The sequence below is a fragment of the Lepisma saccharinum genome, chromosome 15 (assembly GCF_977018435.1).
Source record: "Lepisma saccharinum chromosome 15, izLepSacc3.1, whole genome shotgun sequence".
Classification (NCBI taxonomy): Eukaryota; Metazoa; Arthropoda; class Insecta; order Zygentoma; family Lepismatidae; genus Lepisma; species Lepisma saccharinum.
Genome location: NC_139243.1, coordinates 11,960,606 through 11,975,159, shown reverse-complemented (window position 1 = coordinate 11,975,159; position 14,554 = coordinate 11,960,606). Strand labels below are relative to the sequence as shown.

Sequence of the window (14,554 nt, the reverse complement as noted above, 5' to 3'; positions counted from 1 at the left end):
TGTTCATAAACAATTCCGCGAAGGGTTGTCTACCGTCCAATAAAATCGGGAATCTCCCGAATCCAGAAGGAATGGGAATATTCTATACCCCAGTTAGGTATTCAATAATTTTTCGTTTTTCTTGGACAAGTTTACCTTTCGTTGTGTCTTACATATAATAATAATAATATATAGTAATAACTAGGTCTCGGAAGTTGAGACAAAATCCTTTTTCTTCCTAGTGTCCGAAGACGATGCCCAACATAATATATGTTAATTTTGGGTCATTGTAGGCCAGAAAATGGTGGGTTTTATTTGTCCTTTTTTGCCTTTTTCGCAGTTTTTTGGCTTATTGGTCCTTTTTTTTAGCCTTTTTTAGGTCTTAATGGCTTTTGTTGCAACTTCACCTTCTTTCGACTACGTTTTTACTGCCCAATCTCAATTCGAATCATCATCAGTTCATCACCTCTTAAACATCCTTTCTGTAGTAAAGAAATAAAAAAGGGAGAAATAAATATATTTGAACCATCCCTGTAACGAGAGAAAAAACATTTTTGGGCGACTGAAGCAGGTATGGTACAAGGTCCTTTAACCGTAACTTGTCTGGAAGATGGCGCTGTAAGTGGCAACTTTCTCTTGTTTTGAAGCTTTCAGCATGGTGTACAGAGGTTGTTCCGCCTACGTTTGGCCAATTTCGTTCCTCCCACCCTGCACTCAGAATGAACTCACCCAACCTTGGTCAGGCATGTTTGTCAGTGTAGTGTGTGAGCTGTAAAAGTGTGGTTGTGTTTTCTCACTGGGCCAAAAATACCGCCAAAACTGAGCCGCTTTTTGGGAGGAGTGCGTTGTATAACTTTCCAAGTGTTTGCATTTTCTCGCTTGGCCGAAAATGCTGCCAAAACAGTTGCTTTTGGGAAGGTTTTGTTGTAGCCTTTTATGACGCAAAGTTCAGTGTGTCAATGATCAGGAAGTAGTGTAAGAGCAAGAATTGTGACGTTAGTTTGACTTTATTCAAGAATGTGATCGGCAAGTATAAGGATTGCATGGCCCCAGCGTTCGGTTCTCCAACAAAGGGGACGAGAACACGGCCGTGCACACAAGCAAACCACCAGTATGCAGGCGAAACTTCGCAGAATGGGCATGCAAGAGAATCCACCGACCCAAAGACAGATGGAAAATCATCTAAATATGTCTTTGGAAACTGTTAACAGCACCTTGCACTTGCATACTGGTGGTGGCTTGTGTGCACGGCCGTGTTCTCGTCCCCTTTGTTGGAGAACCGAACGCTGGGGCCATGCAATCCTTATACTTGCCGATCACATTCTTGAATAAAGTCAAACTAACGTCACAATTCTTGCTCTTACACTACTTCCTGATCATTGACACACTGAACTTTGCGTCATAAAAGGCTACAACATAACCTTCCCAAAAGCAACTGTTTTGGCAACATTTTCGGCCAAGCGAGAAAATGCAAACACTTGGAAAGTTATACAACGCACTCCTCCCAAAAAGCGGCTCAGTTTTGGCGGGATTTTTGGCCCAGTGAGAAAACACAACCACTCTTTTACAGCCCACACACTACACTGACAAACATGCCTGACCAAGGTCGGGTGAGTTCATTCTGAGTGCAGGGGGGGAGGAACGAAATTGGCCAAACGTAGACGGAACAACCTCTGTATATGATCAGACAGCACGCGCCTGCAAAGATCTCAAGTCAGATAAAGAGGTGCCGCGCATATTCATTAAATATGTAATTAAAACAAGTTATTGATTAATTTGGATCACATTTATACGTCCCTTGCTTTCGTCCTTTTTTTGACATTTTTAAGTCTTTTTATAGGTCTCTTTTGGCAATTTATAGGTCTTCAACTCCCGAGCTCTAGTAATAACCATGGCGCGACAGCCCTCGAAGGGCCTTGGCCTATCTCCCGACTGCCAGTCTCCCTCCCACAATCCTACCTAGAGGTGTGGAGTTCTTCAACCGGTAATAGGGTGACGTTGGGTCAGCACGTCGAACCCCCTGCCATTATAGGCAGGCCCATACCCAGGGGAGGGCGATGCCCTCCCCCCTTTCTAACCATGAAATATTTAAATGTGAACCTATAGGAAATTTGAAAACATTTTTAGTTCCCGGAATACAGAACTATTTGAATTACACGGAGACAGTAGCGTACGCAGGATTTCATCAAGGGTGGTGTTATTTCGAAAACTTTCTACAAATTCACATTACCATTGTTTTATTATACTTTAATTAATTAATAATAATAATAAATTAATTAATAATTCTTATAATTAATTAGTTTAATTACTACTAATAATTACTACTAATGCAGCTGCTATTTATGAAAGAAATAGAACAAAATTACATTTCTTTTGATTCAAAATAATTGTCTAGTCAACGGTTATTTGTATATGATAAGTGAGACATTTTAAGTGTGAAGAAAATCCATAAAAACAAGCAAATATATTACATTTATTGAAATAATCTAAATATGAAACTCATTCAAGGAGCCGCGGTGGTCTAATCTGACAACCTCGTGGGATATCCGGGTTCGATTCCCGGAATTGGTTGGAATTTATTCAGCCTTGTCTCCGCACCCAGCCTCATAGCAATGGGTACCTGAGAGCAACCTTTGGGGATGAAGGCTGCCGGAGCATGGTGCTGATCACATCACCTGCAAAATAGTTCGAGATCGAGAATCTTTGGGGCCCACCACACCACTATGTGTGCCTTCATGGCACGGTGCTATATGCACGGGGGAATTTACATTACCTTTACCTATGGAACTCACCCAGGAAGATGATGAAGCGGGAGAATACATGTTGCTAAATTCCACTGAGTCTATGTTTTCGTTGAAAAGTAAGTTTATAGACATTCCAACACATCTATCACTTCTAGGTGATTCACAAAGGACTTCAACATTATTTAATGATGTGGATGTAGACTCAGCACCGGTAACCCCCCCCCCCTTGCGTACGCCACTGCACGGAGAAGCTCCCCAATTTCCTCACGATGGTGGGTGGCCACCGGTCCTATACACAGGCCGAGAACCCAGAGACTGAACCCAGGTGGATCGAACCCATGTCTTCCCGCAGTTGGAGCCCAAAGCACAGCGCCTTAGATCGCACCACCGCAAAATTTAGAAATATCACACAAATACTGCAGTTTTTTCTATATCTTCTAAAACTTCTGTAATTGACTGCTACTCACATCCAATACTACTTTTGATGATAGAGATATTTATATCATACAAGAAAAAAATGCGCAATATTCAATCTTAGTGTCTACCGTACCTACCACCCCGACCAAAGCAATAAAATTCCCCTTCGTTCCCAAAAGTTGGGGAGCTTTGAAGCAGATGCAGAGGCGCAACCACGAATTTTGGTCTGGGGGAGGCAAGTACCAGGATAAACGTACCAATAATAATAATAATAATAATGTTATTATTATAACGTTATTATTATGTTATTATTGATTTGCTATATTTCACTTCGCTTCTGTTGCCACTTTTGGCTAATTTGCGAAGATGGGGATGAGTGATGATATGATGAAATTGATGAATGGACACTCACAAACATCCATGCCCCAGCCGGGATTCGAACCGGGACCAACATTATTATTATTATTATTATTATTATTATTTTAGTAGTAGTAGTAGTAACAAAGATGTTATTACCCTCGTAAATTATGCAAAAAGGGAGTAGAAGTTGATGCTAAGGCATTTGTGTCCGAACAAACGATTTGAATCATTTTTTCAACACGTTCAGTTTCACATTAATAATGGAAAACAAGCACACAAACTATTTTTGAAAGACAGAAAATGCTTGATGAATGCATTCCAAATATAATTCTTTTTACATGAACTAACATGTATAACTTTCATCCACGATATATGTTTCACATATATGCAACATGAAGCGACGTGGACACTAAATTGTGTACGTATTCAAAGTTTCCTTAATACACAACATATATTATTTAAATACATTACACATCCAATTCATCCACCTCACAATAAACCAACAGCAAAAATTACATAAATTGTCTCTCCAAATCAATGAATACAAGTCTAATTTCTCTGTCTGAACATATACAATGAATGCATTACAACGATAAAATGAGAGCGAAGCGAGCAAGATAATTTTTGGTTCCAATTTTTTTTTGCAGGCTCAATATTGATTTAATAGGGTGCAAATAATTTCACGGGATGCTAATGCATTCTCTCTTTTACAACTTTTCTACCTTCCCGATGATGTAGTGGTAATATCGTCACCTTGTGATCAAAGGGTCCCGGGCTTGATATCCGGTGGAGGCACATGGGACAGTGGCTCGGATCCCACTTTAAACTGTAGGTCCAATCCCGATTAGCCTTTATCTGCTTAAAGTAGACTTTTTAAAAAAAATCTTACAACTTATTTTCATTTAGATCGTTCGGCGCCCAGGACCGACTCCCGCCGCCCCCTAACTACCGTTCTGAACTTGATAAGACTAACAAAAAGGATGCATTGCGAGTGAAGCGAACAAGAAAATTTTAAAATTTGAAATTGTGGGCGGTAATTGCTCCCTGCAGGTACACTTGGCCGTCAATATTTGCTCCCCCTTGCCCCCCTAGAACTCATTTCAGTCCAAGGTTGGGAGGCAATGCCCCCTTCGCCTGTGGTTGCGCCACTGAGCAGATGTATATGATGACATCAAAGTAGCAGATTTCTGTCTACACGGGAGGTCACATTGAGGGCAACGAAGGTACAGATAAAGAAGCTCTCCCATGAAAGAACTTTATAAAGTCTTGAGCAGTGGCGAAGCGTGGTGTCTCTGGAAGGTTAGGCACAGGCGTGTGAGTTGTTATGGGTGCGACTTTTTTAAAATATGAAAAATATAACCTTTAAAGTTATTTTTCAAAATTTAACAACATAGGGGAAGTGGGGGGAAAATGGGCACGTGGGGAATATGGGTACACGTAAGGTTTTTACGTCACAGTTGTGTGTGGTGAAAAAAAATCTACTGCAGGTTGGCAACATCAGTGGAGACCAAGTTGTCGTCTGTGTTGGTTGTCACGTCGCAGCTGAAGACAAGGAAGATTGTGTGCCTGTTGAAAGGTAAGTGCTGTTCCAAATTATAGTAAAAAATGCACGTGATGTTATTTTAGAGTAGTTGGAGTTAAGATCTGAGCAGAGCATAACGTAAAATAGCGGGAAACTGACATAGCAACAACGAAACTACAACAAAGGAGCATGCAATGCAAATCGCATCGCGCGTCCCGCGTTGTGAATGCAGTAGTACAAACTTACGTAAAATGTTGCAAGTTGTGGAAATATGAGCACAGCAAGTCGGGGTAAAATGGGCATAGGAATTCTGATAAGGGGAAGATGGGCATTTCAAAAACAAATAATTCAGAGACGTAGAATATATTTCCAAACCTCAGAACACTCATTACGCTATAAAGAAAAACTGCATCCTATGTCACGACCGGATCAAGAAAGTGTTGGGCGTTACCCCCACACCCCTATACGCCTTCATGGCGTGGTGCTATGCACAGGGGAACACTTTACTTTTACTTTTTTTTTTATGATATGTTGCTGCTTATAGTATAGATTCTGTGTGAATCGTTTGAATTGAAAACTTTAAAAAAACTGTGGACTGCTAACGGAAGTGTATCGAAATGCCATCTCGCTCGCGGTGGGCACGTTCGTATCAAGCCTACATATGTAGTTATTCTTTGCTGATTCTTATCCTAGTGACCTCATGGGATAGATATTTTCTTACCCTTGCTAAGAGTTGTGTTACATTCATCCACGTATCGTGTCCCTTGGTTTTGTATGACATTCATTGTTTCATTCTTGCATTCCAGATGCCACGAACGTACAGACGGACGTCCAATAGGCAAACCTGGCAAGCAGAGCACATGGAGAACACATGATGAAAGATCCTTATTCCAAGACGACACAGCCTCGTTCAACCAATAGGCTAGAACTACACAGGCCCAACCAATTCCAAGCGGAAGCTCTCAAGTGGTTGTGGAACAATCTGTCAACAGTCCATCCAGCTCAGGATCTCAGAGGTGTGAATCTACAGTTTCTGGATCGCTCAATGACGCGGCTTCTCCTACATCTTCAAATGCAGTCAGATCAAAGTGTGCAAACACGCTTGCACGCACAAGATATTCACCTCGGAAACTTGTGCGCACATGTCAACAATTCCTGTTCTTTACAAGCCACCTGTGACCCGGAGAAGGCAAGAGAAGCAAGGGAGCTTACCTCATCAGAAACTATTTCTGCAGTGAAAAAGAAACGTCTCCCTCATGTGTCTGCACGATATATGGAAAGTTCAGGTAGCCTACTATTCCATCTACAGTCGCATCTAGCGGTGAAGAGCGCAAGTGCCGTATATCCAAGGGTTGGTATCATTGAGACAATGAAGGTGAAGAGTGGATACGTTGTGAACACTGTTCCGTGTGATATCATAATAATTGCGTTGGCATAGAGGAGGAGGAAGTACATTTTATCTGCCCTGCTTGTCGCGGGTGAAGGGCTATTTGAGACATGCAAGTTAATTTTATGATATATACCGTATTGAAGAATCATTAAGTGTTATATTGTGACTTGCCTTTAGTGTATATTTTGTAATATTTACTTTCAAACTCATCATGCTCATATTCCCCAATAGTGTGCTCATATTACCCCCACCTCTCGGGGTAAAATGGGTTTTGTAGTAGTTTTGTTTTTCTATTGTTTCTCATTTGCATGAAGAGGGTTTCGCTCATGTGTACTACTATGTATTGCGGAAAGACTGTAGTAAATTTTGCAATATGCAATTTTTCTGTATTTCAATACATCTCTGAAATATTATAAATTTTGTCTTAAGGTGGTCATATTTCCCCCACTTCCCTTACTGTACCTGAATAGTAACTCTTGATGTGTGTTAACTCGTAAATCGTATTTCTTCATTTTATTGTAAATTGATGCTTTAGATGTCATTCGAGTGGCAGTGCTCAATGTTCCGATGCCCCTTCTTTCTTCCAATGCCCGGTAATAGACTTTTATGCTTCTTTTTGTAGCATTCCAGAGTAATACAAGTCATTATTCCTCTTGCTCACTTCACGCAGAACACTGGGATAGAAACATTTTTTTCGCCCTCGGAACAAGTTGTCTTTGCCATTCTACCCTCACCTTCCCTTCCCCCTCGTTGGACACCCCGCGCTGGACAAGAAATAGATGTGAAGCCCAGTTTGTACCGTGTCTCCAGCGTTGCCAACCTCCCAATCAGGAAAAGTGTGCTGATTAAACTTACATTTTGATAAAATGCAACTAAATTATGCTCGGAGGACTTAGATCTTAAGTTCATTTTATGCATCTATTTTGGGGGGAGTTGTGATGCGAACATGCGTTGTTGATTAGTTAAACACTATTGGTAATTTCCCCCCATTAAATTAATTACACAATGATTTAACCAATATAATTGGTTCAATCCCTTGAAAAAGTTTGAGAAAATTCGACGACTACAAAACGCGGCGGCTTGTTTTATCTGTGATCCCAAATTTCTAGCAATTTCCTTCAAGAGGGGTGTAAGGGGTGCTCCTTCCACGTAGTGCACCCAATAGTCAACCTCACTTCCACGTAGTACACCCTGGACTGCAGACCAGGCCCGTAGCTAGAGGGGGGGCAAGGGAGGCAACTGCCCCCCCTGAGACCATGCCTTGCCCCCCCTGTGAAAAGTATAGAACACATTACTATCTGGAATTCTCACTGTTCTTTACAATTATATCCTATATTGCTCTAGGAACTTAACAAAGACACTTATGGATTTGGTGATTTATTAAGGAACGTGTGTTGGATTCCATAATATCGTACCAGAATTGGGAAAAAAAAAATCTTTCCATATTCAGATTTCGGAAAATGATTTCACGATTTTCAGTATCTAGACATTCTGAGTGACCTTATATTATTAAAGATGCGTAATTTGTTTGGATATGTTTTCTTGAATGTATTTTTATGGAGTTTGAACTGCTCAATTTTTTGTTTCCCACATCTACCTCTTGCTAATACTGATACATGTGGTAGAGATAGAGAGAGAGAGAGAGAGAGAGAGAGAGAGAGAGAGAGAGAGAGAGAGAGAGTGGTTATTTTATTTTATTTACTTAACGTCTCTTTTCTGCCACTTCTAGTTAATCGTGACGATGAGAACAAGTGATGATATGAAATTGATTTAGGGGCACTCATAAACAACATCCATGCCCAGGCTGAGGTTTGCAAAGCGACCGACCCCTGACATCGCAGTGCGTTGTATAACCACCCCACCATGAAAGTCGGCTAGTGAAAGATGTAGGACAGATTACTGGGTCAGTTATTAAACATGACGAAAATGTGATAGTGTTTCGCATTTATTATTTCTGTTAGAAAGCAATAAAATTTGTGGTGTGATGTCGGTTACACCAGGTATCTTTTGGAGTGTAAATAGAAAAGGTACTACGAAAGTTTTGCAATACACCTCTCATTTTCAAAATCTTTGAAAATACTTTTCACCACTTCTTCAACCTTCAAAACCATTCGTCGAACCAACTCTTCCATATTTCCTGAGGGAAGTGGGTACACTCGTCATCCCACGCCCTTAGAAGGTTCTCTTAATTGGAAAACCTATTCCTTTTAGCCTGTTCTTGACGTGAGGAAACAGTGCAGAGTCACATGGCGAGGTCTGCACCGTAGGGAGGATGCTCCAGCACTTTCAGTCCCATAGGTGCAAAATACTCGATGCCAACTAAGCGTCTGCCTTCGAACGTGGACGAGTATTTTTGAGAGCTTGAACTACTTGGGCAGCCCTCCTCGGTGTACCACTTCGCGGTGACGGTCTTCTGTGTTAATAGCACCACGTGCTCCACAACTCCCCTTACAGTATAGGCGAACATCATCCTCTTCTTTACTGATCGAGATTCTTGCACAGACACTGGCATAGGCGTGAGCAGACCTTCTGATTAAGGGAGCAAAAGCCTTGATGAAAGTTCAGTCGGGAAAGAAAATCCTCATTTTATTCTCTGTTTAGTTTCATTGCATTGGTGGGTATATATAATGCAGTAACATAGAGGAATCATAACGAATAAATAAATTATCTGTGAAATATGCTGCCCTCCTTTTCCTTCAAATAATTGTGTTCATACATTTAAGACAAAATAGTTTAGCAGTAAGAGTGTGAAGTACTTAGTTATAACTTCTTTCACTGGTAATTTACAATGCATTAGAGAAAATAATAAAATTGCGAGCGAAGCGAGCAAGAAATCTTTTACATCCAAATTTTTGCAAACTGAAAACAATATTGATTTAATATGGCACTAAAAATTCCATGGGGCGCCATGGCATTCTCTTTTACATTTTTTTTCATTTAGATCGTTCGGCACCCAAGGCCAACTCCCGCCGCCCACTAGCTACGGCTCTGAAATTAACAAAACTGCAATAAAAGCAGACATTGCGAACGAAGCGATCAAGAAAACTTTACCAATTGTGTTTTTATCTCTATAAAATTTGATATCGAGGGGGCAATTGCCCCTTTGTGTCCCCCTGCAGGTGGTCTTGGCCGCCTGGAAGAAATAATGCAAGAAAGAGTATCTTGAGTATCATTTTGTCCTGTTACTCTTAGATTCTCCTAGTCTTGCTTTCTTTAACCTCAATGTTTGTCCCCCTAGAATTGATTTCTGTTCAAGGTTGGGGAGGGGTAATGCCCATTGCCCCCTGTGGTTGCGCCACTGCACCCTCTTCCCCCATAGTGCTTTGAACTTTAATCGCTTGAAAATACTTGATTTTCTTTAAGAGTCTAATGTCGTCTAATATGGGTGATAAGATTCCTCTACACTAAATTTCTAGGTGAAAGTATAATAATGTAGGAACATGGAAAAGGGGGGGGGGGCAAAGCCACCCCTCCCCCTTAGAAAAATGAATGTCAACCTAAAATAATATATTTAACACGTGTAATTTGATTTTTCATAGTAATTTACATTAATGCGATGATTTCAAATGCAAATGGTGTTTTTGGGGGGCAAATATGATAAGCAACATGGGTGTGTAATATGATAAATGTATTTTATAAAGGACAGGGTAAGTGTTGACTTCCTGTTGGCATGCTATCATTTCCATAGTATTCTATTGCTTTTAGAATATTTAGCGGCAGTAAAAATAAATGCCATTTGGAACCGTGAAGCTAATTGGGATTGCATACATTAAGAATGGCAGATGATGCCATTTTTCGATGGCTTGTATTGTACCATCGAAACAAGAACTGGACGAGCAAATATAAGAAAAGTTGTTCGCCTTGATGTCCTCTACACACTGTGAAAATTGCCTCTACACACAAGAAAATGACGCTGCGTTGCCAGAGGTCCTGGATTCGAATCCCGGTTTGGACATGAATGTTTGTGTTTGTCCAAAAATGTAAAAAATGACAACCTGAGAAAAAGTGAATAACAGGGCATACTACCGCTTAGGGGTATTCCTTTAAAAAATAAAAAAAGTCGGTATGGCGTTTGTGTGCCACGTGGGAGACCGGGGTTCAATTCCTGGGGTGGGTGATCTAAGATCGGAATTTTTCCTGTCTTGTCCCGCATAAAACAGCTCTGGGGCTCATCCAGCCTCAAATCAATGGGTACCTGGGGGTAACCCTGGGGAGTAAAGGCTGCCGGAGCATGGTGCTGATCACATCACCTTCAATTTGGCCGAGGTCGAGAATGTGTGTGGATATATCCCCACATCCCCTAAATGTGTCTTCATGGCACGGTGCTATATACAGGAAACTTTGCCCTTTTTATAACCTAATTTTTTGCCAAAACATTCTGTCAACTCTTCAGCTGTGGAGTGGATTTTCCTAATTTTACTCATCTTAAGGCATTCTATTTTTCACAGAAAGCAGTATCAGTATTTTAAAAAACCCTGATATTTGGGGTTTGTACGCTTTGGTGGTGACAGGCATCCGTGAGACCTCATGCAGCAAGGATGGAGTAAGGTGAAGGAGGCCCCTGATACACTGTATAGTTGATTTCATATTATAGTCATTAAGGAACATATTTTTCATAATGTAAAGAGGATATAAAATTCCTTAGTATGAAATGACATCGTAATCCAAGAAGTCATTGATCAATCAAGGGGTTCCCATTTGTTTGTCGGGTGTCAAAGAAATGTGTTTTCAACAATAAAATAATACAATTCACACAATATTTTGCAAATTGGTTAAAGTAACCAGTAAGCCAACATTTTCTGTAGTGATGTAAGAGTCTCCTCTTTGAAGCAAATAGGATCCGTGGTAGTCCTAAGAGACCCTCAGATTCGATTTTCGGTGGCAGCACATTTAAATTTCAAGTAGATACAGTCCGGATTAGCCTATTTATCTTAAATTTTATTCATATTTGATGTTAGACTTTTTTTCTTTTGTTCGTTGGAGTTTCACAATATCATCCCTTTCCGGTTAGTAATTGCTTTGTGTGTGTGTGGGGAGGGGGGGCAACGCGTCCTCCTATGTACCCCACTATATCTGCCAATGCGAAATAATATATTAAAAATTTGCCCCCTCAAGAATTGACTTTGCCCCCCCCCTACTAATAATTCCTGGCTACGGGCCTGCTGCAGACTGACGAGGCTCTGGCGACTGGCCCCATGGCCAGTATAATTTTGTTTGTGTCGTCCTGTGTTTTGTCCTTATTTTTGCTGAGTGCTCCTTTACAGCCTCAGCTTTTAACGAAAGTCAGAAGATTTTAATATTTTATGATTTTAGTTATGCAACGTTAGAGTTGTTCTGTGTAACGATAAGGGGCTGGGCCCCGTATAATGTGACGGGTGCAAAATAGCCTTAGTGCTGACGCACCCAAAATTTTAAATTCAAATCAAATCAAATTTCTTTCATTAAAATGTTCCTCGTGAGCTGAGTAAGGAAAGATAAAGAAAAGATGAATAGAAGATGTAGCTGGATTTTTTCTAAATATAATCCTTTGAATTCAATTTATCTGTCTCCCAGGGGCACATATTTCCAGATGAAGCTATATTTTACCAAGTTCAAATAGTACTACGTTTAGCACAATTATGCTAGGGTTGGCATCACTGCGTGAGTCCGGACTCGCTCTGTCCATTTCGGGAGAACGCGCCCCTGAAATTAGGCTTTCCCGCATCAATCACATAGAATATTATGGGAAATATTGAGAAAGAAAATAAAAAGTGTGCGATGGCCGGGAATCGAACCCGGGTCAACTGCTTGGAAGGCAACTATGCTCACCACTACACCACCATCGCTATAACAATGTTATTACACCTATGTAATTTATACCCTGCAGGCAAATTTTTCAAAATTTTCTGTGATTTTGTAGGCGTTTATACATTGTGAAATTTGTCACATCCTTTTAAACATGTTAACATGCTACACTTCTCATGGCAAAATGTAAGATTTTATTAACAGCAGAAAATTAGCTAGTGGGAGAAATAGTTAGCTTGGGATGATATTTTCACATTCAGACAATCGCACTTTAAACTGTAAGAACATTGAAAATTAGCCTGCTTAAACAGAATCATAACAATACTGCATCCATGCAAACTCAGGTCAGTTCAGTCCGACATTTTGGGAATCCTTTTTTTGTCTCTAACAGAATATTTATTCCGTTTCGTTTCTTGGTGTAGTATTTGCCAGAAAAATAGAAAGAAACCAGACTAAAAAGTAACTTGTATTATAAGTATGAAGTATACGTAAAGAATTCGGAATACAGCGATCTCGTTCATTGGCCATACGATTGAGTGTAAAGGAGCATCGTTGGGGGCGTAGCTCAGATGGTAGAGCGCTCGCTTAGCATGCGAGAGGTACCGGGATCAATGCCCGGCGCCTCCAAAAATATTTTATTTTTATCAATTTTCTTCATTTTTACAACCTTACTTTTACTTCGTGGTAAGCCACGTCCATTTTTCTTTGTAACATGACAGCCAACAACAATCAACGCACATGTAAGTTTATAACAATGAGGACCAAGTCTTGAACTATGAATAACCTTTTTATGAGTCGTAGTCTTTTTATTGGAGAAATGTATTAAGTATATAGTACACACAACATAATGAAATACGAAAATAAAATAAGTTTATTTGAAATAACCTGTCTTATGCGGAGGAGGATTTGTTGTTTATTCTAAAACATGCTAAAAATTATTACGTTCATTTGTACTTTTGCTATTTAGCGTCGCTTTGATATTCATTTTGGTAAATCGCGGTGATGAATATGAACGACGAGTAGGCAAAATGGTGCGACCAGTGGCGTGCCCAGGATTTTGGAAGGGGGGGGTAGCATGTATTTCTTTATAGTAGTCGGCCCTCATTTTGCCATCCTTTCCTGCCTTTGGCGTTTTTTTTTAGGAATATGGTACCTTCTTGGTAGAGCAGTATATGAAGTTGGATTAGCATAGAATGCCGCACGAAGAAACAATTTCATCTCAAAAAATGAATAATCTTTTTGAAATAATAAAACCAAGTGGATATTCCTTCTATATCTGTGATTGCAAAACTATAGACAAAACCGATACGAGATCAGTCCCGTGCCCAAGGCGGGGGAGGGGGACCATGGCCCCCCCTCGAGCCATGAAAATTTTTAATTTGAACGTAAAAAAACCTACAACAATTACGTTGATGGATTTTCAAATTTTGCATGAATTTCGATTTTGTACTTGCGCAAAAGAATAGGTTGTTTCTGGACAGAGGCAGGCTCTAGAAGCCTGCAGTCTGCAATATTGGGCTATTTTAGTTCTATAACTATTGATGCAAGGCTATCAGACGTTCCGGTCTAGTCGGGACAGTCCATTCATTTTAATCCATGTCCTGACTTTTTCGTCTTACTTGCTATAAGGGAAGAAAGACTCTTACGCCACTACAGACATTGTACTGGTTATGTAGGATTTTCTGTAGAAAGTGTACACTGTGTACATTATTAAAACTTTCACCACGGGGGCCTTCACATACAAGATGTTGAGTTGTGTTGGTTTTAAGTCCACTTTATGCACAGTGAGGCTAATCGGGACTGGAATACAAGATGTTAATCGACTTATGTTCCCATTGAAGATTTTCAAGTGATGAAGTGATTCCTAGATACTTCCTATGGAGGTCACTGTTAAAATGTTTTGTTTCAAAAGATTCTCATACTCAAGTATGCTCACGTAAATTTCTCATATGTGTGGTATATTCTGTGAAACGATTCTATAAAACTTCTTATTTCCAGTTCAGTTCGGGGTATTTATCATTATGCAGTATTAGGTTTGAATAATGGCTTAAAATTTAACAGTCACCATGTGAAAATAAATGTCACAGTTCGACTCGGCGTTTCCTGTTCGACCACATCATGAAAAGTTCTCTATCATGAATCCTTTTCGATTTATTAGGTTGATACGAAAAATTTGTAGGATGTAACTATTACAAACCGTGGCATAAGAAGTAACTATCGACGGGCGCACATAAATGTCCGTGTGGTTGGTAGTTCGGGGCAGGGGGGGGGGACTCCAAACCACAATCTTGTCCAGGGCCCCAAAATATCTAGCTACGAGGCTGGAAGAGAATGGCTCAAGTCTCAAAATAACAAAAT

At 40.2% G+C, this 14,554-nt stretch overlaps 2 non-coding genes across 2 annotated transcripts; one reads left to right on the top strand and one right to left on the bottom strand.

Annotated features, from left to right (window-relative positions):
• Positions 1 to 12,165: 12,165 nt before the first annotated feature.
• On the bottom strand, positions 12,166 to 12,237 carry TRNAG-UCC (transfer RNA glycine (anticodon UCC)). The gene has a single exon. It is a non-coding gene; the product is annotated as a tRNA-Gly (tRNA).
• A 513-nt stretch (positions 12,238 to 12,750) lies between these two features.
• On the top strand, positions 12,751 to 12,823 carry TRNAA-AGC (transfer RNA alanine (anticodon AGC)). Its single transcript has one exon. It is a non-coding gene; the product is annotated as a tRNA-Ala (tRNA).
• Positions 12,824 to 14,554: the final 1,731 nt, after the last annotated feature.